This window comes from Hemitrygon akajei, chromosome 8 (assembly GCF_048418815.1).
Source record: "Hemitrygon akajei chromosome 8, sHemAka1.3, whole genome shotgun sequence".
NCBI classification, from domain to species: Eukaryota; Metazoa; Chordata; class Chondrichthyes; order Myliobatiformes; family Dasyatidae; genus Hemitrygon; species Hemitrygon akajei.
The window spans coordinates 67564517-67589509 of record NC_133131.1 but is presented as its reverse complement, the minus strand read 5'-3'; the positions used below and the strand labels follow the sequence as shown (position 1 = coordinate 67589509).

The following is a 24993-nucleotide window of genomic DNA, read 5'->3' as shown; positions in this document are numbered from 1 at the left end:
ATCTGCAGCTCGGCACACCTGGCCCAGATGTCGTCGTCCGGGAGGCTGGGTGTCTGCAGAAAAAGTGAAGTGCAGATGGACATAAATTGCAAGTTTATAACAAGATAGACTGTGAGGTCAAGAGTCCATCTTATCACACTAGAGGGCCTTTTGATAGTCTTTAGAAGCTGTTCCTGAGCCTGGTGGAATGTGCTTTCAGGCTTTTGTATCTTCTGCCCAATGGGAGGAGGTGGAAGAGGGAATGTCTGGTGTGGGTGGCATCTTTGATTATGCTGGCTATTTTACTGAGGCAGAGGGTCCACAGAGTGGTTTCCCATGAAGTACTGAGTCGAGTCTTCTTTCATCACAGGTGGAATAGTTGCCATGCCAAGCCATGGTTCATCTGGATAAGATGCTTTTTAAGGCTCATTGCTAAAATGTGACGAGGGTTAAAGGAGACATGCCAGATTTCTTTAGCCTTCTGAGCAGTCTGGACCACAGCACTCACATGATTGGACCAGGACAGGCTCCTGGTGATGTTCACTCTCAGCATCTCAAAGGGCTCAGCCCTCCTGAGCTCGATGGAACCAGGAGAGTGTGCTCCTGAAGTTAATGACCAGCTCTGCTGTTGACATTGAGGGAAAAGACTGTTGTCCTGACACCACATTAGTAGGTTCTCTATCTCCTTCCTGTACTCCGACTCGTTGTTATTTGAGATTCTGCCCTCTGTCGCAGTCACGTTGTAGTTACTATCTTTCCTCAGAGCAGCACTGTGTGACTTTCTGTACCAGATCCTCCAGCTGCAACTTTGGTTTGTACATAGGGAGAAGGAACACAGCCTGTTTTACCAAAGTACTTGGGGGAGGGGATAGAGGAATGGCTCGACAGTAGTCTTTGATGTTTATGTAGCAGTTGTCCAGGGTGTTTGGGACAGGAGATGTGCTGGTAATTCCTTTGGCAACAATCTCAAATTTGGCAATGATATCCTGTTGACCACTGAGGCCAGGCTTCATGAGTACCTGGTGGAATGTAAGCCGCAGTCAAGATAGCTAGAGTGAAGTCCCATGGCAAGAGCACGGGTGGCAGTTCATTGTTAGATACTCCAAGCAAGGTGAACAGGAACTTGCTAGGACCACTCACGTCTCAGTAACACGAGAAGGTTGTACGTGTGAGTGTGTATGAATGTGCACACGTGTGGGCGTTTCCAAAGGCCTTAGGAAGAAGGGGGACTGCCAATGAATGCATCAGCCACTTTTAAGGTAAGAGGGAAAGGCTTAAAGAGGATTTGAGAGGCACGCTTATTTTTTTTTACAGAGAAGGTGGTGCGTACAGTATATGGAATGAGCTGCCAGAAAAAACAGCAGAGGCAGGCACAATTACAACATCTAAAAGACATTTAGACAGGCCTCTACAGTCCTGTGCACATATGCGTAGCTAGGGTACCTAACACTTTGGCACAGTACTAAAGGAACTTATGTATTACACTATACTGCTATCGCAAAAATAAAACAAATTTCATGACACGTGAGTGACAATAAACCTGGTACTGATCTGGGTCTCTGTTGTGGACTGAGAGTGGGAAAGGGGCAGGGAGAGGGGAATCCTGGTTGGGAAAAGGGGAAGAGAGAAGGGAAGGAGAGTGAAGCACCAGAGAGACATTCTGTAATGATCAATAAACCATTTGTTTGGAATCAAATGACCTTGCCTGGTGTCTCAGGGCTGGGTGTGTCTGTATCCACGTCGGCCCCCTCCCCCGCCCCGGCACTCCTTCTCCGCCACCTGTCCCACTCCCCTTCTGCAGCGCTTCATCCTCGCCACTCCCAACATCCTTTGTTTCCACCAGATTTGCAAACTCGTCCTCTGCTCCACATTGACAAATACAGTACTGTGCAAAAGTCTTAAACACTCTAGCTATACTTGTGTGCTTAAGACTTTTGCACAGTACTGTAGATGGAGAAGGTAGGGGATATGGGCCAAATGCGGGAAATGGGCCTAGATCACAAAGACACTTCGGTTAGCATGGATGAGTTGGGCTGAAGGGCCTGTCTGCCCTGTATAACTTCATAATATTGAAGTTACAAGAGCACAACACAGGCAGGATTTTATCCGCTGAATGAACATTGCATGAGCCCCTAAATCCTATTCACTAACTAAAAGACACACTTGGCTAGTTTGGAATATTCTTCCCTCACCACCATCCCAGGCCCCCGACAGTCCTTTCAGGTGAGGCACCACTTCACCTGCGAGTCAACTGGGGTGATATACTGTATCCGGTGCTCCCGATGTGGCCATTTATACATTGGGGAGACCCGCCGCAGACTGGGAGACCGTTTCGCCGAAAACCGGCGCTCAGTCCTCCAGCAGTGGCAGGATCTCCCTGTGGCCACACACTTCAATTCCACAGACCACTCCCACTCCGACATGTCTGTCCATGGCCTCCTCTACCGTCAAGATGAGGCCACACGCAGGTCGATGGAGCAATACCCTATCTCCCGCCTAGGTAGCCTCCTACCTGCCGGCATGAACATCCAACTCACTGACCTCTGTTGATACCCCTGCCCCCCCCTTACCCCCATCCCTATCTATTATTTCAGTCTGGTTCTCTTTCTCTCTCTTTTTTCCCCCTCACTATAATCTCCCCCCACCCCTACCTTTCTTTCTCTTTTATTTCCCATAATTCTCCACTTTCCCCCTCACCCATTTCCCTCCAATCTATCACTTCCCAGCTCTCTACTCCATCCCTCCCCCACTTCTTATCCCCCCTCGACCATTCCATGTTACTTCACTCCTGATGAAGGGTTTCGGGCCGAAACATTGTCACTACCTCCTCCCATAGATGCTGTCTGACCTGCTGAGTTCTGCCAGCATTTTGTGTTTTTATTGGAATAATCTCACTTGTGGGATAGTGAAACTGCACTTCATCAACAGACTTGCAAACTCTACCTTCCAGAAAATCAAGGGAACCAGGTTCTTTTCATATTTATTCATGAGATATGGGCATTGTTGGCAAGGCCAGAGCTTATTGGCCATGCCAAACAATGGTGGCATTACCACCACCATTTAGCACCTGAACAACTCACACATAGATAGTATTTTCTATTGCACCCACACATTTCCTGCAGACAGGAACAACACAAGCATTGAGTATGCCCACACAGTGATTTTACACACAAATGCATTACAGACAGAAGCCTTCTGCTCCTAGACACATTACTTGTGATGATTTGGCTGCTTCTTCCCGTTGCGATGACTGTTGACTGTGGGAGGGGAGCGGTGGGCATCCAATCTGCTATCATTACACCGGCAGCAACCGTTGTCCATCTTTTCACATATGAACCTTCTGAAGATGTCAATGCCCTTTTGGTGCCTTTGCACTTATTAAGAACCTTCTTGATATTTGCAATCTGGGATTCTGTGGAAACTCATCAAAATGATAGACTTTGGTTGTGAACTATTTTGTGGACAGCGAAGGGAACTTGCCGTTTCTTTCCTTTGACACTGACCAGCATAGTCACGAGTGCAAATTCAGACAGCTGATCTCATGTAAAGCTTTGCCTTAGTACAGGTGAGGTCATATGTGGCTCAGAGGTGTTTAAGCACAGAGCATATGCAACCATTCTGTTCATGGAAACATTTCTCATTCTCAGGTTTATGTTTGTTTTGATTATTTGCCTCCAAGGCACATCTTTAGCTACGTGGTCTCATTGCTGGGTGAGATCTTAATCAGAACACCCAGGCCACTTAGGCTCCGGTAAGTTCACGTATCTGCAATTGATAGGAAATCAGAGGACTCTGATCCCAGAAAGACTGACAGTGCTCAGAGAGAGAGTAGGCAGGTTAACCTGTCGGTTGGCACCTTTGACAGAATCACTGTAGAGAGCTGGACAATAATTGGGATCGCTGAAATGGAACAGTTTCCCCTTTCCTAGTTGCTTGTCCCAACAAATGTAAATTGGAGGGAGGTATCAAAGAAGGAAAACTTGATTCTTAACCCTCTTCATTTCCTTTCATCCCAATTTTAAATTAAATAACTTTTTAAAGTACACCCAGAAATACAGGCATGACTTGCCACACCTCAAAAGGCAACATATTCACATTGGGCTGCAAACAGATATCAGGCGCGGTAACCTGCTTTAATGACTATTGTCCAGTAGTACTTACATCCACAGTGATGTATCAACTCCTGCCTGAGAAGTGGCTTGGATTCACTCCAATTTCCCTAGCGGTGCAACAGGCCCACAGCATTTGCCATCTCATTGGCTCTTTGCTCAACCCTGGAACATTTGGACAGCAAAGATGCATATATCAGGATGTGCATCATTGACTACAGCTCAGCATTCAATACCATCATCCCCTCAAATCTAATCAATAAGCTTCAAGACCTTGACCTCAATACCTCCTTGTGCAATTAGATCCTGGATTTCCACACTTGCAGACCCCAGTCATTTCAGACTGGCAACAACATCTCCATCAGCACAGATGCACCACGGGCTGTGTGCTTAGCCCCCTGCTCTACTCACTTTACACTTTGGCTGTGTGGCTAAGCACAGCTCCAATGCCATGTACAAGTTTGCTGATGAGACCACTGTCGTAGGACAAATCAAAGATGGCGACAAATCAACATACAGGAGGGAGATTGAAAATCTGGCTGATTGGTGCCACAACAACAACCTCTTACTCAATGTCAGCAAGACCAAGGAGCTGATTATTGCTTTCAGAAGGAGGAAACCAGAGGTTCATGAGTCAGTCCTCATCAGAGAATCAGAGGTGGAGAGGGTCAGCAACCTTAAATTCCTCAGTGTTATCATTTCAGAGGACCTGTCATCGGCCCAGCACGTAAGTGTAATTATGAAGAAAGCAAGGCAGTACCTCTACTTCAAGCGTTTGCGAAGATTTGGCATGATATTTAGCTTTGACAGATGTCTACAGATGTGTGGTGGAGAGTTTACTGACTGGCACATCAGAATCAGAATCATAATCAGGTTTAATATCATCATGAAGTTTGCTGTCTTTGTGGCAGCAGTACAATGCAATATGTGATAATAGTACATAATTCATAATTCAATTCAATAATAGAAACATCATGAATTACAGTAAGTATGTGTATATTAAATAGTTAAACTAAATAAGTAGTGCAAAAATAGAAATAAAAAGGTAGTGAGGTAGTGTTCATGGGTTCAATGTCCATTTGGAACTCGTATGGCGGAGGGGAAGAAGTTGTTGCTTGAATCATTGAGGTATGCCTTGAGGCTTCTGTACCTCTTTCCTGATGGTAGCAATGAGAACAAAGCATGTCCTGGGTCCTTAGTGATGGATGCCACCTTTTTGAGTCATTGATCCTTGAAGATGTCCTGGAACTCCAGAGGCTGCTGCCCATGATGGAGCTGACTGCGTGTACACCTGTCTGCAGCTTGTTCTGATCCTGTGCAGTAGTCCCCTCCCCACCCCAACCTCTCATACCAGACAGTAATGCAGCCAGTTAGAATGCTCTCCATAGAACATCTGCAGAAATAGGTGAGTGTTTTTGGTGACATAACAAATTTCCTCAAACTGCAATGAAATAAAACCACGGTTGTGGCTTCTTTGTAACTATTGATATGCTGGGTCCAAGATAGATCCACAGAGGTATTGACACCAGGAACTTGAAATTGCTCACTCTTTTCACTTCTGATCCCTTTATGAGGACTCGTGTGTGTTCCCTCATCTTACCCTTTCTGAGGACTTGTGTGTGTTCCCTCATCTTACCCTTTATGAGGACTCGTGTGTGTTCCCTCATCTTACCCTTTCTGAGGACTCGTGTGTGTTCCCTCATCTTACCCTTTCTGAGGACTCGTGTGTGTGTTCCCTCATCTTACCCTTTCTGAGGACTCGTGTGTGTTCCCTCATCTTACCCTTCCTGAAGTCCACACTCAGTTCTTTGGTCTTACTGACATTGATTGCAAGGTTGTTGCTGCAACACCACACAACTAGCTGGTATATCTCACTCACGTACGCCCTCTCGTCTCTATCTGAGACTCTGCCGACAATGGTTGCATCATCAGCAAATTTATAGATGGCATTTGAGCTGAGCCTAGCCACACAGTCATGGGTGTAGAGAGAGTAGAGTAGTGGACGGAGCACACATCCCTGAGGTGCACCAGTGTTGACTGTCAGTGAGATGGAGATGTTATTTCCAACCTGCACAGATTGTGGTCTTCTGGTGAGGAAGTTGAGGATCCAGTTGCAGAGGGAGGTACAGAAGCCCAGGTTCAGGAGCTTTTCAATCAGAACTGTAGGGATCATTGTGTTAAACTCTCAGTTGCAGTCAATAAACAGCATCCTGACCATAGGGATTTGTATCACAGCCCGGTATAGAAAAAACCAACGCGATTGAAAGGAAAATCCTTCAAAAAGTAGTGGATTCGGCCCAGTCCATTACGGGTAAAGCCTTCCCAACCACTGAGCACATCTACACGAAGCTTTGTTACAGGAAGGAAGCATCCGTCATCAGGGACCCTCACCACCCAGGACATGCTCTCTTCTCACTGCTGCCATACAGGAGCCTCAGGACTCACACCACCAGGTTCAGGAATGGTTATTACCCCTCAACCATTAGGCTCTTGAACCAGAGGGGATAACTTCACTTGCCCCATCATTGAAATGTTCCCATGACCTATAGACTCACTTTCAAGGACTCTTCATCTCAGGTTCTCGATATTTATTGCTTATTTATTTATTATTTCTTTCTTTTTGTATTTGCATACGCTGTCTTTTGTACACTGATTGAACACCCAAGTTAGTGCGGTCTTTCATTGATTCTATTATGGATTGAGTATGCCCACAAGAAAATGAATCTCAGGGCTGTATATGGTGACAGAAATGTACTTTGATAATAAATTTACTTTGAACTTTAAGATAACAGGCTCAATAAAGTGAAATAACAAAGACTTACAACGCATCATTTCTTTATACCTTGTCTTTGAAATGATTGAGGTAACAAACACGGCATATCTCGTCTTATTCCATGTTATGCAGAAATGAACTCTCACACAAAATTCAAGGGGGTAATATTTGTATATACTTAGAAACAGCTTACAGCAGTAGCTTTATGTTAGTTGTAACATGGGGCATGACAGTAGTAGAAGGATTTGCTTTCATCTGCAGACACTGGCCACAGCAAAAGCAACGTTGGATTATGCCCTATCAAGCTTGGTCAGTTTCTAGAGTCAGGATACACAGATGGGAAATACAAATATCTTTAAAGGGAAACAAGACAAAGTATGCAACAAACAATATAAGGGTAAATCTAAGTAAATCTTACTGATTCTGTGCATCGCTGACACAATACCTGTTTTGGTATGAACAGAGCTTAGGCATTTATGTAAACCCCAATAGATGAAACACACATCGCTTGTTAAAACCTCACCCATTTACATCAGGCAGTTTCCAAAATATCACCATTGGTACATTGGCCAAGTTCCTAGGAAAATTGAAATCCATTTGGAGATCTGGAGCAAATTTCCACTGAGAAAATCTGTGTTTATCTTCTATGCTATATTATCATGCTATTTTAGTGAAGGCCACGTTCATGAGGTGAGGGAATTATCATGCTGGGTTATCAACTGTAGGAGTGCTGCTTCCTGCTCTCGTCCAGAACTCAGAGATTTCACTACTTCTGCTGCCAATTTCCACCCAGCTTTCACTTTCACAAGGCCCATCTCTCGCTCTTCTCTCCCCTTTCTAGAATCTTCCACCTCCATCGCAGGGAACAGGATAGGGATCATATCCATTAGAAGCATGAGGACTCCCACAGCTCCCTCCATCACAATCATTGCCATTCTGCATTCCAGTCTATTCTTCCATTTCCATTATCTCTGCTCCAATGACTAGACCTTCCAGACTGGTGACTCTGAAGTGCTTCCCTTATCTCTCTTTCTCTTTCGGAATAAAAAAGGTTGGAATAGGGGACATGGAATAAAAAAGGTTGGAAATTCCTGCTCTATGGACACTGCCTGATGTGCTGGGTATTTCCAACATTACCCTCTTAGCTTCAGGCTTTAATAGCAGCCCTGACCTGCAACCACGTCTTTACCCTTCCCTTTGTTTGTTTTCCCTCTTAATCTACTGTCCAGATGACTGAGTAAACTGGGTAATCTGTGCCCTGGCTGGATGGGCTTACTGTATTTCATTCATCTGTTGAGGTTTTCAGGCATATTCTGTCCATATTAGCAGAGAAATTCCAGAAATGAACTGAATTGTAACTCCCCACCATAGATCACATATCCAGGGGCATTTCAGTCTGAGGTAAGCTTCAGTAAGGGGATTCCTGCAAACGGGGCTTCTGTTATTGAAGGCACTTATAAAGAGGCAAAGGACCAAGCCAGTTTAGAATCAGAAACATTTGACAGAGCTGTGGGGCTTGTGATGCACGGTCTACTTATTAAAATAAAATGAAAGCCTAGTTCCCCGATTAGTTGTGTGGAACTCCATATGGTGACTGACTGGCTGACTGGAGCAGTGGAGGAGCTTGTGTTACTGGTGACAGTAAGCATTTTTATTCTCTAAATAAGCTGCAATCTGTTCAATTGTTTCTTACAAGATAATTTTACACCTCTTTTTGCCTCTTACAACTGCATGAATAATCTGTAAACACAACTCCATTTTAAATTGCCCTATCCTGACTGCTATGTTTGACCTAAATTGCCAATATGTAGTTGATACAAAATATCAGCTTTATATCATGGATTTAAATTCCCCAAGGAAATTGAGAATAACATGTATTAGGACATGAAAACAGGGAGCAGAAACCTTTAAAACACTACTGAAATTTGACTATTTAAAATTAACTCAATTGTCATTTCTTGCTGGAGATGATAATAAGTCATTAAAAACTCTGCAATTTACAAGAATTTACTAAGCATGAACAAGGAGTTAATGCAACATAACATTTTATAAACACATCTGAAATGGCTTGTAACTAAGCTCCTGACTCCAGCCAGGGTGGCAAGTAGAGGTATGGACTGAGAAGATGACCTTTTCCATGTGGGAGGGGCAGAAGGGAAAAAGGATACAGAGACCGAGATAGAACTGATGTATGACAATTGGCACCTGTTTTTTCTCTCCGCAGAAGCTACCCAACCTGCTAAGTATTATGATACATTTCCCTTTGTAATCAGGGAAATTCTACTGTGAAGATCTTAAGATGATAAAATATAGGAGCAGAATTTGGCCTTTTGGTCCATCGAGTTTGCTCCATGGTTGATCCAGTTCACCTCTCACCCCCAACCTCTGGCCTTCTCCCCGTATCCCTTCATGCCCTGACCTATTAACCTCAGCACCCTATTCACCACCCTCTGGTTAAAGAAGTCCCTCCCAATCTCTGTTTCAAATGGACAACCCTCTATTCTGAGGCTAGACTCTCTGGTCTAGACTCCCCCACTACAGGAAACGTCCTCTGCACATCCAGTCTATTGAGGCCTTTCAACATATGATAGGTTTCGATGAGATTCCCCCTCATTGTGCTGAATCCCAGTGTCTATGTTTCTAAATGACAACAGAAAACGGCCCAATTCTGATAAGTAATAAGACTGACAGAGTGAGATAAACTGATTGTAAGGGGCTGACCTGTAAAACAGGAAGATAATTGGGAGCAACATTAGGACATGAAGATGTTGAATAACATGAAAAACATTTAAAATACTGTTCAGCAGAGTGCAAGAAAAATACATTCTGTTAATGAGAATGAACAAATTAAACACACGTGGGTCTCCATGGATGAATAAAGACACAAGAGCACATCTGATTGTAAGGAAAGAGGCAAACATTTAATACACACTCAGCATAACAGATTACAAAGGGATAAGGGTCATAAAACTATTTGGAAGACAAAAGAAAAAGATGTAATTACATCACCGAGAAAGATAAAACAAAATAGTAAATTATTCTACAGATACATTAAAAAAGGAAGATTGGAATGGAGAAAGGGCCATTAAGAGACAATGATGCAGACATCCATAGTAAATATTGTGACAGAAACGTTAAATCACTATCTTGCTTCTGCAAGTATTCATCATCATAGTCATGTGTTGTGTCATATGAGGTAGGTAATCATGATTTTGACAGTGATTGAACACCTGTGCTGATCAGCTGGTCCCCCTCTACACACCGATCTTTAATAGATCACTGGAGCTGTGTGAAGTCCCTCATTGCTTCAAGTGCGCCATCATCATTCTAGTCCCTAAGAAACCCACTATCAAGGGACTAAATGACTACAGGCCTGTTGCTTTGACATCTGTGGTCATGAAGTCCTTTGAGAGACTAGTGTTGACTCACCTGAAGGACATCATAGGCCCCCTGCTGGACCTCCTGCAGTTTGCTTATTGGGCAAATAGGTCAGTGGATGATGCAGTCAACATGGGACTGCATTACATTCTACAACACCTCAACAACCCAGGAACTTCTGTGAGGGTCCTGTTTGTTGACTTCAGCTCGGCATTTAACACCATTGTCCCAGAAATCCTGCACTCCAAACTCACCCAGCTTACTGTCTCCCCCGCCATTTGTCAGTGGATCACAAGCTTCCTGACTGACAGGTGCAGCAAGTGAGGCTGGGGAGCATCATCTCTAGCACCCAGACAATCAGTACCGGTGCCCGCCAGGGATGTGTGCTCTCCCCACTGCTCTTCTCCCTTTACACTAATGACTGCACCTCACAGGATCCATCTGTTAAACTCCTGAAGTCTGCAGACGACACAACTGTCATTGGCCTTATCCGAGACGGTGATACAGACGGCAGGTGGAATGGCTGACCCTCTTGTGTGGTCAGAACAATCTGGAGCTAAATATGCTCAGGACTGTGGAGATGACAGTGGACTTCAGGAGGTGCCCCCCAATATTCCCCCCACTCACTACACTCAACAGTATTGTGCCTGCTGCGGAGACCTTCAGATTTCTGGGTGTCACAATCTCCCAGGACCTGAAGTGGACACCCAACGTGGACACTCTTATCAAAAAGGCTCAGCAGAGGTTGTATTTCCTACGTCAACTCAGGAAGTACAACTTGCCTCAGGAGCTGCTGATTCAATTCTACTCAGGAATAATCCAGTCTGTTCTCTGTTCGTCCATCACTGTCTGGTTTGGATCAGCTACCAAACAAGACAAGAATAGACTCCAAAGAACCGTCAGGGCTGTGGAAAGGATTATTGGTGTGAAGCTGCCCTCGATCCAGGACTTATATGCATCTAGAGTCAGGAAGCGAGCAAGCAGCATTATTGTAGACTCATCACACCCTGGACATCACCTGTTCCAACTCCTTCATTCTGGTAGGCGCTTTAGATCACTGTATGCCAGGACAAATAGGTACAAGAACAGTTTCTTTCCGTATGCCATCAGTCTCATGAACACTTGAATTTTAGTCTATTATAAATCAAGTCCACCTGTACATTCAATGAGGTGGACCTCATTGTGTGTAGTTTATGATTATTTGCACTTTAGTTTGTTTGCTTTTAATTCTGTACAGAGAGAGCTCAGGGAAACCGGCATCAAATTCCCTGTATGTGTCCTCATACTCGGCGATAATAAAGGATTTTGATTCTGATTCTGATTCTGATTGCTCTCGACAAATTTTTCTACAGAAGTGATTTACCATTGCCTTCTCCTGGGCAGTGTCTTTACAAGATGGGTGACCCCAGCCATTATCAATACTCTTCAGAGATTGTCCACTTGTTTTAGTGGTCATGTAACCAGGACTTGTGATATACACCAACTGCTCACAAGACCATCCTCCACCTGCTCCCATGACTTCAGGTGACCTTGATCAGGGGCTAAGCAGGTGCTACCCCTTGCCCAAGGGTGACCTGCAGGCTAGCGGAGGGAAGGAGCACCTTACACCTCCTTTGGTAGAGATGTATCTCCACCCTGCCACCCTTCTATATATATTAGGCTGTGAGGAAAGTTAGGCCTGATGTTGAATGATGAGATCAGTGCATTTGATATAATAAAATGGGATATAATATGAACTAAATCAAACTCAATGTTGAGAACACCACTGACCCAGATGATTGGCATCATGTACTTATAAAGAATATTGGGAAGAGGTCATAGTAGTATTATTACATGTACTTAATAATTCATTAGGAAAAGTGCAAAGCCCCAATGGATCTCTGTTTATCTTCTGATCTTTAGGATTCTTCCAAGAATTGGGAATGACAAGTAGTCTTTCAGTTTATTCTAGAGTACAAATGAACTTACAGATATTAACCAAACTAAATAAAGAGCTAAGAGAAGAATGGATGCCAAGACAAAAGGGATAAAGAAAAATCCATCACTTTTATAGAGAAGAAATTCCTGAGATATGTAGCTAAACTAGCTAACAGACTACATCATTAAAACAATCACATCACGTGGATAATGTGCTGTTGCTTAGCCAATGAAATACAAGGAATGTGATAAACTGTGAGTTTAGCTGCTATACTGCTTTCTGCCAGAGGGTGGGGACCACCACATACAGTGAAAAATACATGAGTTTGTTAAAAAGTACAAATCTTATAAAAAATATTACTAGAAAACAGTGGTTTCCAACAGTCAGAATCAGCAATCTGTCATTTACAGAATAACAGTGCACGCAAACAGGTCCTTCAGCCCAACTTATTCTCTAAGGCTCGGCCAAGATGTCCAGCTAAGTTCGTTCCATTTCCTCTCTAAATCTTTCCTATCCATGTACCTACCAAAGCATCTTTTAAACGTTGTTATTGTACCTCCCTCAACCACTCCGTCTGGAGTACACACCATTCTCTGCATGAAGAGTTTGCCCCTCAGCTCCATTTTAAATACTCCCCCTCTCACCTTAAATCCATGCTTGATAAAAGACTGTGTGCATTCACCCTACTTACATCCCTCGTGATTTTAAACACCACTCGAAGGTCACCCCTCAGTCTTCTACGCTCAGTGAATAAAGTTCTCTCTCTCTCTCTCTCTCTCTCTCTTTTCATCCTTCGAGTGCTAGCAACATTCCCATACACACAGAATGCTGGAGAAATGAGGAACTCAGCAGGTCAGGCAACACCTACGGAAATGAATAAACAGCTGACATTCAGGCCAAGACCTTTCTTCAGGACTCCTATTAAGTTTTTTCACACTCTATTCAGTTTATTATTGTCTTACCAATGACAGGTTAAACAAAACTGTGCAATACATCAACTATAGCATTACAAGTGCCTTGGTCAACTGCAATGTAACATCTCAGCTCGTTTGCTCGGTGTCCTGACCAATGACGGCCAAATTACCAAAAGCCTTCTTCATCACCCTGTCGACCTCCAATACCACTTCCAACAAAATATGTGCTTGTACCCTTAAATCCCTCTGGTGCACAGCACTTTCCAGGGTTCTGTTGTTCACCCTGTACGCAACACCATGCACTTATCTGGACTGAAAGCCTTTTGCCATTCCTTGGCCCACTTATCTTGTCAAAGGCTATAAAGGCTAAAATATCTTGTCACTGCTTTGCTTTTATCAATCCTCCTGGTTAGCTTTTCATAAAAAAAAACTAGCAGATTTGTCAGACAAGAATTCCCATTCACAAGCCATGCTGATTATCCTTGATCAGTCCTTTTTTATCCAAGTGCTTGTAGATCTGGTCCTACTAGTTATCTACTAGTGATGTCAGTTTCACTGACTCGTCTTCGCTGCCCATCTTAAACAATAGCTCATTAGCTACCCTTCAATGTTCTGTAACTCCATCTGTGGCTAAGATGATGTCGCAAATATTTCTACAATGGTCTCTGTAATCTCTTTCCTAATTTTCCAGAAGGTTCAAGGATGTATTTGGTCAGGAGCTGGGTATTTTCCACTGTAATGTGCTTTGAAATTGCCAAGTGCCCCTCTTTGTAAATTTGTGTGTGGTCCAATACATCACAGCACATTGGTCTGGATTATTTAGCTTCCATGATCTTCTTTAGAGTGAAAACTGATGATAAATATTCACCTTTCACATTTGTCTCCGCACATACCTAGCCAGACTGATGTTAGATGGGAACCTACCTATTCTCTCCGTAGCTCCCCTCCTAAAATACCTGTAGAATTTCATCCCCTCTTTCTGCCTTCCTGATTTCCATCTTATGTGTACACTCCTCCACTTATATTTCAAAGTACGTATATAGAAACATAGAAAACTTTTAGCACAATATAGGCCCTTCAGCCCACAAAGCTGTGCTGAACATGTCTGAACATTATGACACAAAGCTGGGTGGCAGTGTGAAATGTCAGGAGGATGTTATGAGAATGCAGGGTGACTTGGACAGGTTGGGTGAGTGGGCAAATGTACGGCAGATGCAGTTTAATGTGGATAAATGTGAGGTTATCCACTTCGGTGGCAGGAACAGGAAGGCAGATTACTATCTAAATGGAGTCAAGTTAGGAAAAGGGGAAGTACAACGAGATCTAGGTGTTCTTGTACATCAGTCAATGAAAGCAAGCATGCAGGTACAGCAGGCAGTGAAGAAAGCTAATGGCATGCTGGCTTTTATAACAAGAGGAATTGAGTATAGGAGTAAAGAGGTCCTTCTGCAGCTGTACAGGGCCCTGGTGAGACCACACCTGGAGTATTGTGTGCAGTTTTGGTCTCCAAATTTGAGGAAGGACATTCTTGCTATTGAGGGAGTGCGGCGTAGGTTCACAAGGTTAATTCCCGGAATGGCAGGACTGTCATATGTTGAAAGATTGGAGCGACTGGGCTTGTATACACTGGAATTTAGAAGGATGAAAGGGGATCTGATTGAGACATATAAGATTATTAAGGGATTGGACACGCTGGAGGCAGGAAGCATGTTCCCGCTGATGGGTGAGTCCAGAACTAGAGGCCACAGTTGAAGAATAAGGGGTAGGCCATTTAGAACAGAGATGCGGAAAAACTTTTTCACCCAGAATGTGGTGGATATGTGGAATGCTCTGCCCCAGAAGGCAGTGGAGGCCAAGTCTCTGGATGCATTCAAGAGAGAGTTAGATAGAGCTTTTATAGATAGTGGGGTCAAGGGATATGGGGAGAGGGCAGGAACGGGGTACTGATTGTGTATGATCAGCCATGATCACAGTGAATGATGGTGCTGGCTAGAAGGGCCGAATGGCTTACTCCTGCACCTACTGTCTGTTGTCTATGTCCTTACCTTAGAACTACCGAGGCTTTACCCATAGCCCTCTGTTTTTCTAAGCTCCATGTAGCCATCCGGGAGTCTCTTAAAAGACCCTATTGTATCTGTCGCCACTACCGTTGCCAGCAGCCCATTCCACACACTCACCACTCTCTGAGTAAAAAACATCCCTGACATCTCCTCTATACCTACTTCCAAGCACCTTAAAACTATACCCTCTTGTGCTAGCCATTTCAGCCCTGGGGAAAAGCCTCTGACTATCCACACGATCAATGCCTCTCATTATCTTGAACACCTCTATCAGGTCACCTCTCATCCTCTGTTGCTTCAAGGAGAAAAGGCCGAGTTCACACAACCTATTCTCATAAGGCATGCTCCCCAATCCAGGCAACATCCTTGTAAATCTCTGCACCCTTTTTATGATTTCCACGTCCTTCCTGTAGTGAGGTGACCAGAACTGAGCACAGTACTCCAAATGGGGTCTGACCAGGGTCCTATATAGCTGTAACATTACCTCTCGGCTCCTAAACTCAATCCCACGATTGATGAAAGCCAATACACCGTACCCCTTCTTAACCACAGAGTCAACCTGCATAGCAGTGTCCTATGCACTCGGACCCCAAGATCCCTCTGATCCTCCACATTGCCAAGAGTCTTACCATTAATACTATATTCTGCAATCATATTTGACCTACCACAATGAACCACTTCACACTTATCTGGGTTGAACTCCACCTGTCACTTCTCAGCGAGGTTTTGCATCCTATCAATGTCCCGCTGTAACCTCTGACAGCCCTCCACACTATCCACAACACACCCAACCTTTGTGTCATCAGCCTAAATGACACCATGAAATTCACAGTAGAACAAAGAAATACAACAGACAGAGAACCACACACAGAGAATGACAACCAATAAATCTGAGAAAGAAGACAATCTGTGCAGAGATGAAACAATATATACTATTTATAATAAATAAATAATATTGCGAATATGAGTTGTAGAGTCCTTGAAAGTGAGTCCATAGGTTGTGGAATCGGGTCGGTGTTGAGGTGAGTGAGGTTGTCCATTATGATTCACCAGCCTGATGATTGGAGGGTAATAGCTGTTTCTGGACCTGGTGGTGTGGGATCTAAGGCTCTGGTACCTCCATCCTGATGATTGGAGGGTAATAGCTGTTTCTAGACCTGGTGGTGTGGGATCTAAGGCTCCGGTACCTCCATCCTGATGATTGGAGGGTAATAGCTGTTTCTGGACCTGGTGGTGTGGGATCTAAGGCTCCGGTACCTCCAGCCTGATGATTGGAGGGTAATAGCTGTTTCTGGATCTGGTGGTGTGGGATCTAAGGCTCCGGTACCTCCATCCTGATGATTGGAGGGTAATAGCTGTTTCTGGACCTGGTTGTGTGGGATCTAAGGCTCCGGTACCTCCATCCTGATGATTGGAGGGTAATAGCTGTTTCTGGACCTGGTGGTGTGGGATCTAAGGCTCCGGTACCTCCATCCTGATGATTGGAGGGTAATAGCTGTTTCTGGACCTGGTGGTGTGGGATCTAAGGCTCCGGTACCTCCATCCTGATGAGCAGTGAGAAGACACCATGGTGGGGTCCTTGATGATGGACGCTGCTTTGCTGTGGCAGTGCTCCTTGTAGGTGTGCACAGTGGTGAAGAGTGTTTGCCTGTGATGGATTGGCTGTATCCACCCCTTTTGTTCTGGGGCATTTGTGTTTCCTCTCCAGGCTGTGATGCAGTCAGTCGGGACACTCTTCCAGGCTGCGATGCAGTCAGTCGGGACACTCTTCCAGGCTGCGATGCAGTCAGTCGGGACACTCTTCCAGGCTGCGATGCAGTCAGTCGGGACACTCTTCCAGGCTGCGATGCAGTCAGTCGGGACACTCTTCCAGGCTGCGATGCAGTCAGTCGGGACACTCTTCCAGGCTGCGATGCAGTCAGTCGGGATACTCTTCCAGGCTGCGATGCAGTCAGTCGGGATACTCTTCCAGGCTGCGATGCAGTCAGTCGGGACACTCTTCCAGGCTGCGATGCAGTCAGTCGGGACACTCTTCCAGGCTGCGATGCAGTCAGTCGGGACACTCTTCCAGGCTGCGATGCAGTCAGTCGGGATACTCTTCCAGGCTGCGATGCAGTCAGTCGGGATACTCTTCCAGGCTGCGATGCAGTCAGTCGGGACACTCTTCCAGGCTGCGATGCAGTCAGTCGGGACACTCTTCCAGGCTGCGATGCAGTCAGTCGGGATACTCTTCCAGGCTGCGATGCAGTCAGTCGGGACACTCTTCCAGGCTGCGATGCAGTCAGACGGGACACTCTTCCAGGCTGCGATGCAGTCAGTCGGGACACTCTTCCAGGCTGCGATGCAGTCAGTCGGGACACTCTTCCAGGCTGCGATGCAGTCAGTCGGGACACTCTTCCAGGCTGCGATGCAGTCAGTCGGGACACTCTTCCAGGCTGCGATGCAGTCAGTCGGGACACTCTTCCAGGCTGCGATGCAGTCAGTCGGGACACTCTTCCAGGCTGCGATGCAGTCAGTCGGGACACTCTTCCAGGCTGCGATGCAGTCAGTCGGGATACTCTTCCAGGCTGCGATGCAGTCAGTCGGGACACTCTTCCAGGCTGCGATGCAGTCAGTCGGGATACTCTTCCAGGCTGCGATGCAGTCAGTCGGGACACTCTTCCAGGCTGCGATGCAGTCAGTCGGGACACTCTTCCAGGCTGCGATGCAGTCAGTCGGGACACTCTTCCAGGCTGCGATGCAGTCAGTCGGGACACTCTTCCAGGCTGCGATGCAGTCAGTCGGGATACTCTTCCAGGCTGCGATGCAGTCAGTCGGGACACTCTTCCAGGCTGCGATGCAGTCAGTCGGGACACTCTTCCAGGCTGCGATGCAGTCAGTCGGGACACTCTTCCAGGCTGCGATGCAGTCAGTCGGGACACTCTTCCAGGCTGCGATGCAGTCAGTCGGGACACTCTTCCAGGCTGCGATGCAGTCAGTCGGGACACTCTTCCAGGCTGCGATGCAGTCAGTCGGGACACTCTTCCAGGCTGCGATGCAGTCAGTCGGGATACTCTTCCAGGCTGCGATGCAGTCAGTCGGGATACTCTTCCAGGCTGCGATGCAGTCAGTCGGGACACTCTTCCAGGCTGCGATGCAGTCAGTCGGGACACTCTTCCAGGCTGCGATGCAGTCAGTCGGGACACTCTTCCAGGCAACACTCACAAAATGCTGGAGGAGATCAGCAGGTCAGGCAACATCAATAAGCAGTTGACGTTTTGTGCTGAGACCCTTCTTCAGGACTGAAAAGGAAGGGGAAAGACATCAAAATAAAAAGGGGGAGACAAAGGAGGATAGTTAGAAGGTGAAAGGTGAAGCCAGGTGGGTGGGAAAGGTAAAGGGATGGAGAGGAAGGAATCTGATAGCAGAGGAATGTGGACAATAGGAGAAAGGGAAAGAGGAAGGGACTCAGGGGGAGATGAGGTACAAGGCCAGACTGGGGAATAGAACAAGAGGGAAAGGGGAGGGAATTTTCTTTAACTGGAAGGAAAAATTGATATTCGTTAATCAGGTTGGAGGCTACCCAGAAGTTTGTCAAAGCTTTAGGTGACATGCCAAATTTGCACAAACATCAAAGAAACTGAATGGCACTTCTTTGTAATGGAACTTACAGAACAGATCTTCTGAAATGATAACACCAAAGAATTTAAAGTTGCTGACTCTCTCCACCTCGGGTCTCCTAATGAGACTGGCTCATGGGCCTCTGCTTTCTTCCTCCTGTAGTCAATAATCAGCTCTTTGGTTTTGCTGACGTTGAGTGAGAGGTTGTTGTTATGGTCAGCCAGATTTTCATTCTCCCTCCTGTATGCTGATTCGTCACCATCTTTGATTTGGCCAACGACCCAGATCGATAAGCTACAGAACCTGGGCCTCTGTACCTCCCTCTGCAACTGGATCCTAACAGGAAGACCACAATCTGTGGGGATTGGTTTTAATAATTTATCCTTGCTGACAATCAACACTGGCACACCTCAGGGGTATGTGCTTAGTCCACTACTCTTCTCTCTCTATACTCATGACTGTGTGGCTAGGCATTGCTCAGATACCATCAGTAAGTTTGCTGATGATATAACCAGTGTTGGTAGAATCTCAGATGGTGTACAGGAGCGAGATATGCCAACTAGTGGAGTGGTGTTGTAACAACAACCTTGCATTCAACATAAGTAAGTCAAAGAGCTGATTGTGGACTTAAGGAAGGATAGGACGAGGGAGCACGAACCACTCCTCATAGAGGGATCAGAGGTGGAGAGAGAAAGCAATTTCAAGTTCCTGGGTGTCAAGATCTCCTAGGATCTAACCTGGTTCCAACATATTGATGCAGTTATGGAGAAGGCAAGACAGAGGTTATATTGCATTAGGAGTTTGAGAAAATTTGGTTTTCACCTAAGATACTTGATAACTTCTATAATGCATTCTGACAGGCTGCATCACTTTTTGGTATGGGGGGGGGGCAGGCAACTGCACAGGATCAAAAGAAGCTACAGAAAGTTATAAAATTAGTCAGCTCCATTTTGGATACTAGCTTCTGTAGACATCTTCAAGGAGCAGTGTCTCAGAAAGGCGACGTCTATTATTAAGGACTCCCATCACCCAGGACATGCCCTCTTCTCATTGTTACCATCAGGAAGGAGGTACAGAAGTCTGAAGGAACACACTCAGTGATTCAGGAACAGCGTCTTCCCCTCTGCCATACGATTCCTAAATGGACATTGAACTCATGAACACCACCTCATTTTTATTATTTCTGTTTTTGCACTATTTTTAATTTAACTATTTTATATACACACATATATATATATGTAATTGATTTACTTCCTTAATTTTTTCCTTTTGTTATCATGTATTGCATTGTACTGCTGCCACAAAGTTAACAAATTTTATGACATATGCCAGTAATATTAAACCTGATTCTGATTCTGAATCTGAACACAAAGTGTCAACAGCAAACTTAAATAGGGCACTGGAGCTGTGTGTAGCCTCACCGTCACAAGTATAAAGTGGGTAGAGCAGGGGGCTAAGCACGCAGCACTGAGGTGCATCTGTGCTGATGGAAATTATGGAGAAGTTGTTGTCAATCTGGACTGACTGGGGCCTGCAGTTATGGAAATCAGAGATCCTGTTACAAGAGGAGGTATTGAGCCCGAGGTCTTGGAGCCTGGTGATTAGTTTCATAGGGATGGTAGTGTTAAACGCTGGGTTGTGGTCAGTGAGGACCATCCTGATGCACGCATCTTCTCTGTCCAGATGTTCCAGAACTAAATGCCATTGCTCCTGCTGGTGATGTGCAGTGATGGAAGGCAAATGGCGTAGATCCAGGTCACTGCTCACACAGAGTTTATATGCTTCCTGGCCCACCTCTCATGGCACTTCATCACAGAGGATGTAAATGGATGCATATTTTTTGAGGATTCCCCTGATCATGACTGCCTACATTGATGTACGCTTTCTTCCTTTTCTTGACCAAAGCCTCAATATCTCTTTTCAACCTGGGTTCATGAAACTTGGCAGCTTTGCCCTTCGCTCTACCAGGAATATGCAGACTTTGAACTCTTGGCATTGTACTTTTAAAAGCTTTCCAGTTACCAGGAATCCCTTTAAGGAAATTCGACAAGATTCCTTTGACCCTCACCAGTTTTTATCGACGCGCCATATAGGGCATCCTATCTGGAAGCATCACGGCCTGGTACAGCAACAGCTCTGCCTGTGACCACAAAAACCGTAGAGATCAGTGGGTGTAGTTCAATACATCATGAAAACCAGCCTCCCTTCCAGTCTACATTTTTCGCTGCCTCAGTAAAGCAGCCAGCATAGTCAAAGATCCACCCCAAGCCCGGACATTCACATTCTCACTTTTTTTCTGCTCCCATCGATAGAATATGCAAAAAAACCTGAAAGCGCTAAAAACCCCAGGCTAAAGGACAGCTTCTATCTCACTATTATGATTATTGTATGTGTATTGTAAAGTGTTAATCTTTGTGTTTGCTGAAAGTCTTCACCAGCACCACCACTGTGGCCTTGAACGCAGCAGAAGCAACTGCAGAAACTTTAATTTCAACTGTGGGAGTACAAAGCAGTGACTGTCAGAGTACAGCCGTGGGAACCTGAACACTGGGAGGGGACTCGTGACAGGTTCTGGCTCAGTGGTTTGAGCTGGTGTGAACCTGGTAGTTCACTGACTGCAGCATTTCATATCAGTGGAAAAGGAGAGTGGTTGGGGCTTTCAAAGTCTCGCAGACAGGCTGTTGTAAATGGTACCACGTATTGAGTAGAGTGGCTGGTGTGCTGCAGGAGAGGGGCCATGCATGCCTAGATATTTACTTTAATGTTTGCTATTCTGGCCTAGTAAACAAAGCTTTGTGGTTTTAACTAAATAATGAGAGTCTGTTTCTTTCTGCCTTACCGAGCCAGAGTGTGAACCTTTGGTTGTAATGAAACAGTACGGTCCCCTGTTATGATCAGATAGACTCTTTATCTGCATGCACTGCACTTTGTAAGTGTGACACTTTATTCTGCATTCTGTTGTTCTATTAATGATCCTACTCTCTGGCCAAGCCATCTGTTCACAGCTACTGTGGGTGTAGAAGTCTGAAGACCTGCACCATTCGGGTTCAAGAAGGGCTGCTTCCCTTCAGTACACACAAAATGCTGGAGGAACTCGGCAAGTCAGGCAGCATCTACGGAAATGAATAAACAGTCAATGTTTTTGATCAAGACCGTTCATCTGGACTGAAAAGGGAGGGAAATATGTCAAACAATTATCGGAAGGAGAAATCAATGTTTATGCCATCAGTTTGGAGGCTCCCTAGATGGAATATGAGGTGTTACTCCTCCACTCTGGCAAAAGATGAATGGGAATGTGGACAGAAATTAAAAAATGGTTGGCCATTGGGAAATTCCGCTTTTTGCGGAAGTGCTCAGCAAAGCCGTCTCCCAATTTACGTTGGGGCATTGGATACATTAGATTACCCCAGCAGATTCACGGGTGAAGTGTTTCCTCACCTGCAAGGACCCTCGGCCATGAATCTATCACTGTTAAGGTGGCAGGAAGATGGAGTGAGCGCAGAAGTCCAGGAAATGGAGGAGATGCGGGTGAGATCAGCATCAATGATGGAGGAAGGGAAAACCTGTTCTGTGAAGAGGAAAGCATTTTTGATGTTGCAGAGTTGGGGAGCATTACAAGGGAAAGCTTTGAACATGGATTGTTCAACATAGACAACGAAAGGACAGGCATAGCTGGGATCCATACGGGCACCCGTGGCTACCCCTTGAGTTTGGAGAAAGTGGGAGGAGCTGAAGGAGAAATTGATGAGGGTGAGGACAGTTCTACCAGAGGGAGGAGAGTGTTGGTGGAGGGGAACTGGTTGAGTCTGTTGTCGAGAAAGAGCTTTAAGGCCTTTGTGATGGGGGATTGAAGTGTGTAGGGACTGGGCATCTATGGTGAAAATGAGGTGGTAAGGGACAAGAAATTGAAAGTTGTTGAGAAGATTGACAGCATGTGAAGTGTCACAGATGTAAGTGGGGAGGGACTGAAACAAGAATTCAGACTATTCAAGTTTATTTTTCCCTTTTTTAAATCCATACTGACTTCTTACCACGATATGCATTTTAAAAAATTCCTAAATAGAGATCTGGATTTCCAGCATTTGCAGATTTTCTTGTCTTTGTTGCCTTCAGGACTGAGACTGCTGAGTGGAAGTAGAAGGAAGCAGTTCTGTTGGGCTTCCTTGGCTCGTGGCTGCCTGTGAGGAGATGAATCTCAAGGCTGTATGTAGTATACAAACTCTGATAGTGAATGTGCCCTGAACTTCGTTGCTTGGTAGAAGACGGGTGGTGGTGTTCTACAAGGGTTACAGCTGTTCACAATTCACAGTAAGGATGGAGATTCTGGAATCAAAAGCACAGTACCCAAGTGGGAAGTTCTAAAAATGCTGATTAATTAAAATTAAATCATAGACCATATTTATCATTAGAAACAAAAGGAATCGTTTACTCAGTTATTATAACAATTTAGAGATCTATATCAAATTCGATCTGGTGTTTAAGATTTTGTACTTTTAAGGCAATCATTACAATCATAGTGCAAATAACCTCTTCCTCATCATCAACGAGACACAGGAGATGGTTATCAACTTCAGGAGAGCTCTCACCACTCACATCCCTCTCTACATCAGTGGCACCAGCAGTTTCAGACTCCTGAGAGTGCACATCTTATACAACCTCTCATGGTCCCAGACCACATCCTACACAGTCAGGAAAGACCCCCCCCCCCGATCCTCTACTTTCTGCGGAGGCTGAAGAGAGTGGAACTGTGCACATCTGTACTGTACAGGTGTGCAGTAGAGAGCATTCTGCAAGGTACAGAAACTACACTGCGGCAGACAGGAGGGCTCTACAATGGGTCGTCAATACTACCTAAAACATCTCTGGCACCAGCCTACCCACCATCAAGGGCTTATATACAGAAAGGTGCCAGTGACATCAAGAAGGATCTCACCTACCCTGCTCATGGACTGTTTGTCCCACTCCCATCAGTGAGGAGGCTACATAACATTCACATCGGAACCACCAGGCTCGAAAACAGTTACTTTCTCCATGCAGTAAGGCTGATCAACACCTCCACCCATCAACCCACCCTATCACACCCCCAACCACCAGTACTTCGTCATTTCCTGTCAGTCATCTTATGTACAGGCACTTCTGTGCCCAGAGTCACTTTATGGACATACAATCAATCTATACATATCAGTTTTCTTTGTTGTGTTTTTAAAATGATTCTGTTCTTTGTGTGCTTTTTTTGTGCTGCATCGGATCTGCAGTAACATTTATTTTGTTCTCCTTTACACTTCTGCAGTGGAAAAGACACTGAGCAACCTTGAAATCACAGCACGTTGGACCATAAACAATAAATTATGGATAACTCTGAACATCCTCTACATAGCACCATCCAGAGACAGAGAAGCAGTTTCAGCGACAGGTTACTATCGATGCAATGCTCCTCAGACAGGATGAAGAGGTCAATACTCCCCAATGCCATTAGGCTTTACAATTCTACCGCCAGGACTTAAGAACTTTTTAAAAGCTATTATTAATGCTTTTTGAGATAGTGATTTAGATGCATATCATATTTTTTTTTTACTGAGTTAAGTATTGTATGTAATCAGTTTTGCTACAACAAGTGTATGGGACATTGGAAAAAAGTTGAATTTCCCCATGGGGATGAATAAAGTATCTATCTATCTATCTATCTATCTATCTATCTATCTAAATATTTGATAACATTTGCAAAGGAATGTTTTCTTTTGGTAGATCAGATTACTCGGTTCTTCCTTTTCAGACACCCCTGTTGAATCCGTTAATGCCTTGGTGCAATCAAGGGCCGGCTGCCTGTAGACCAAGAAAGGTCACTTCACGTGCACATTCACCCACTTCCAGCAGGGGGCACTGGCTAGCAATCAAAGTCAATGCTTTCACCTGATTTTCCTGTCACAGGAGTAGTGGGCACAGAATCCTGCCATTCTGCCTCAACAACTGCCGCAGCAAAGTCCCAATGAAACTGAAAACCTTGGAACGTTTCCAGTCTGGATGTTTAAACAACTGACAAATAAGCTTTGGCTCTGCATATTTGCTGCATGAGCATCTCCAGCATTTTCTGCCTTTATTCCTGAATAAATTCATTTAGCTTCAGACGAATGGGACAAATAATTTTGCATGCATACACACGTAATCATTTGTAGCAACAAACACTTTTTGTTTATTTCCTCTAACAGCAGCATATATGTTTGGTAACATCCAAGGCAGCTTTCTCACCACATATCTGCATTCA

The 24993-nt window shown here is 45.0% G+C and overlaps 1 long non-coding RNA gene across 2 annotated transcripts in view; it reads left to right on the top strand.

Moving 5' to 3' along the window:
* Nucleotides 1-24410, top strand: part of LOC140731421 (uncharacterized) — a 137709-nt gene extending 113299 nt beyond the window's left edge. Inside the window, exons 3-4 of one of the 2 annotated variants that reach the window (XR_012099816.1) lie at nt 22845-23039; nt 24022-24410. This is a non-coding gene — a long non-coding RNA (uncharacterized lncRNA). The remainder of the gene's footprint in view (nt 1-22844; nt 23040-24021) is intronic. The other variant, XR_012099815.1, reaches the window with a different exon arrangement.
* Nucleotides 24411-24993: the final 583 nt, after the last annotated feature.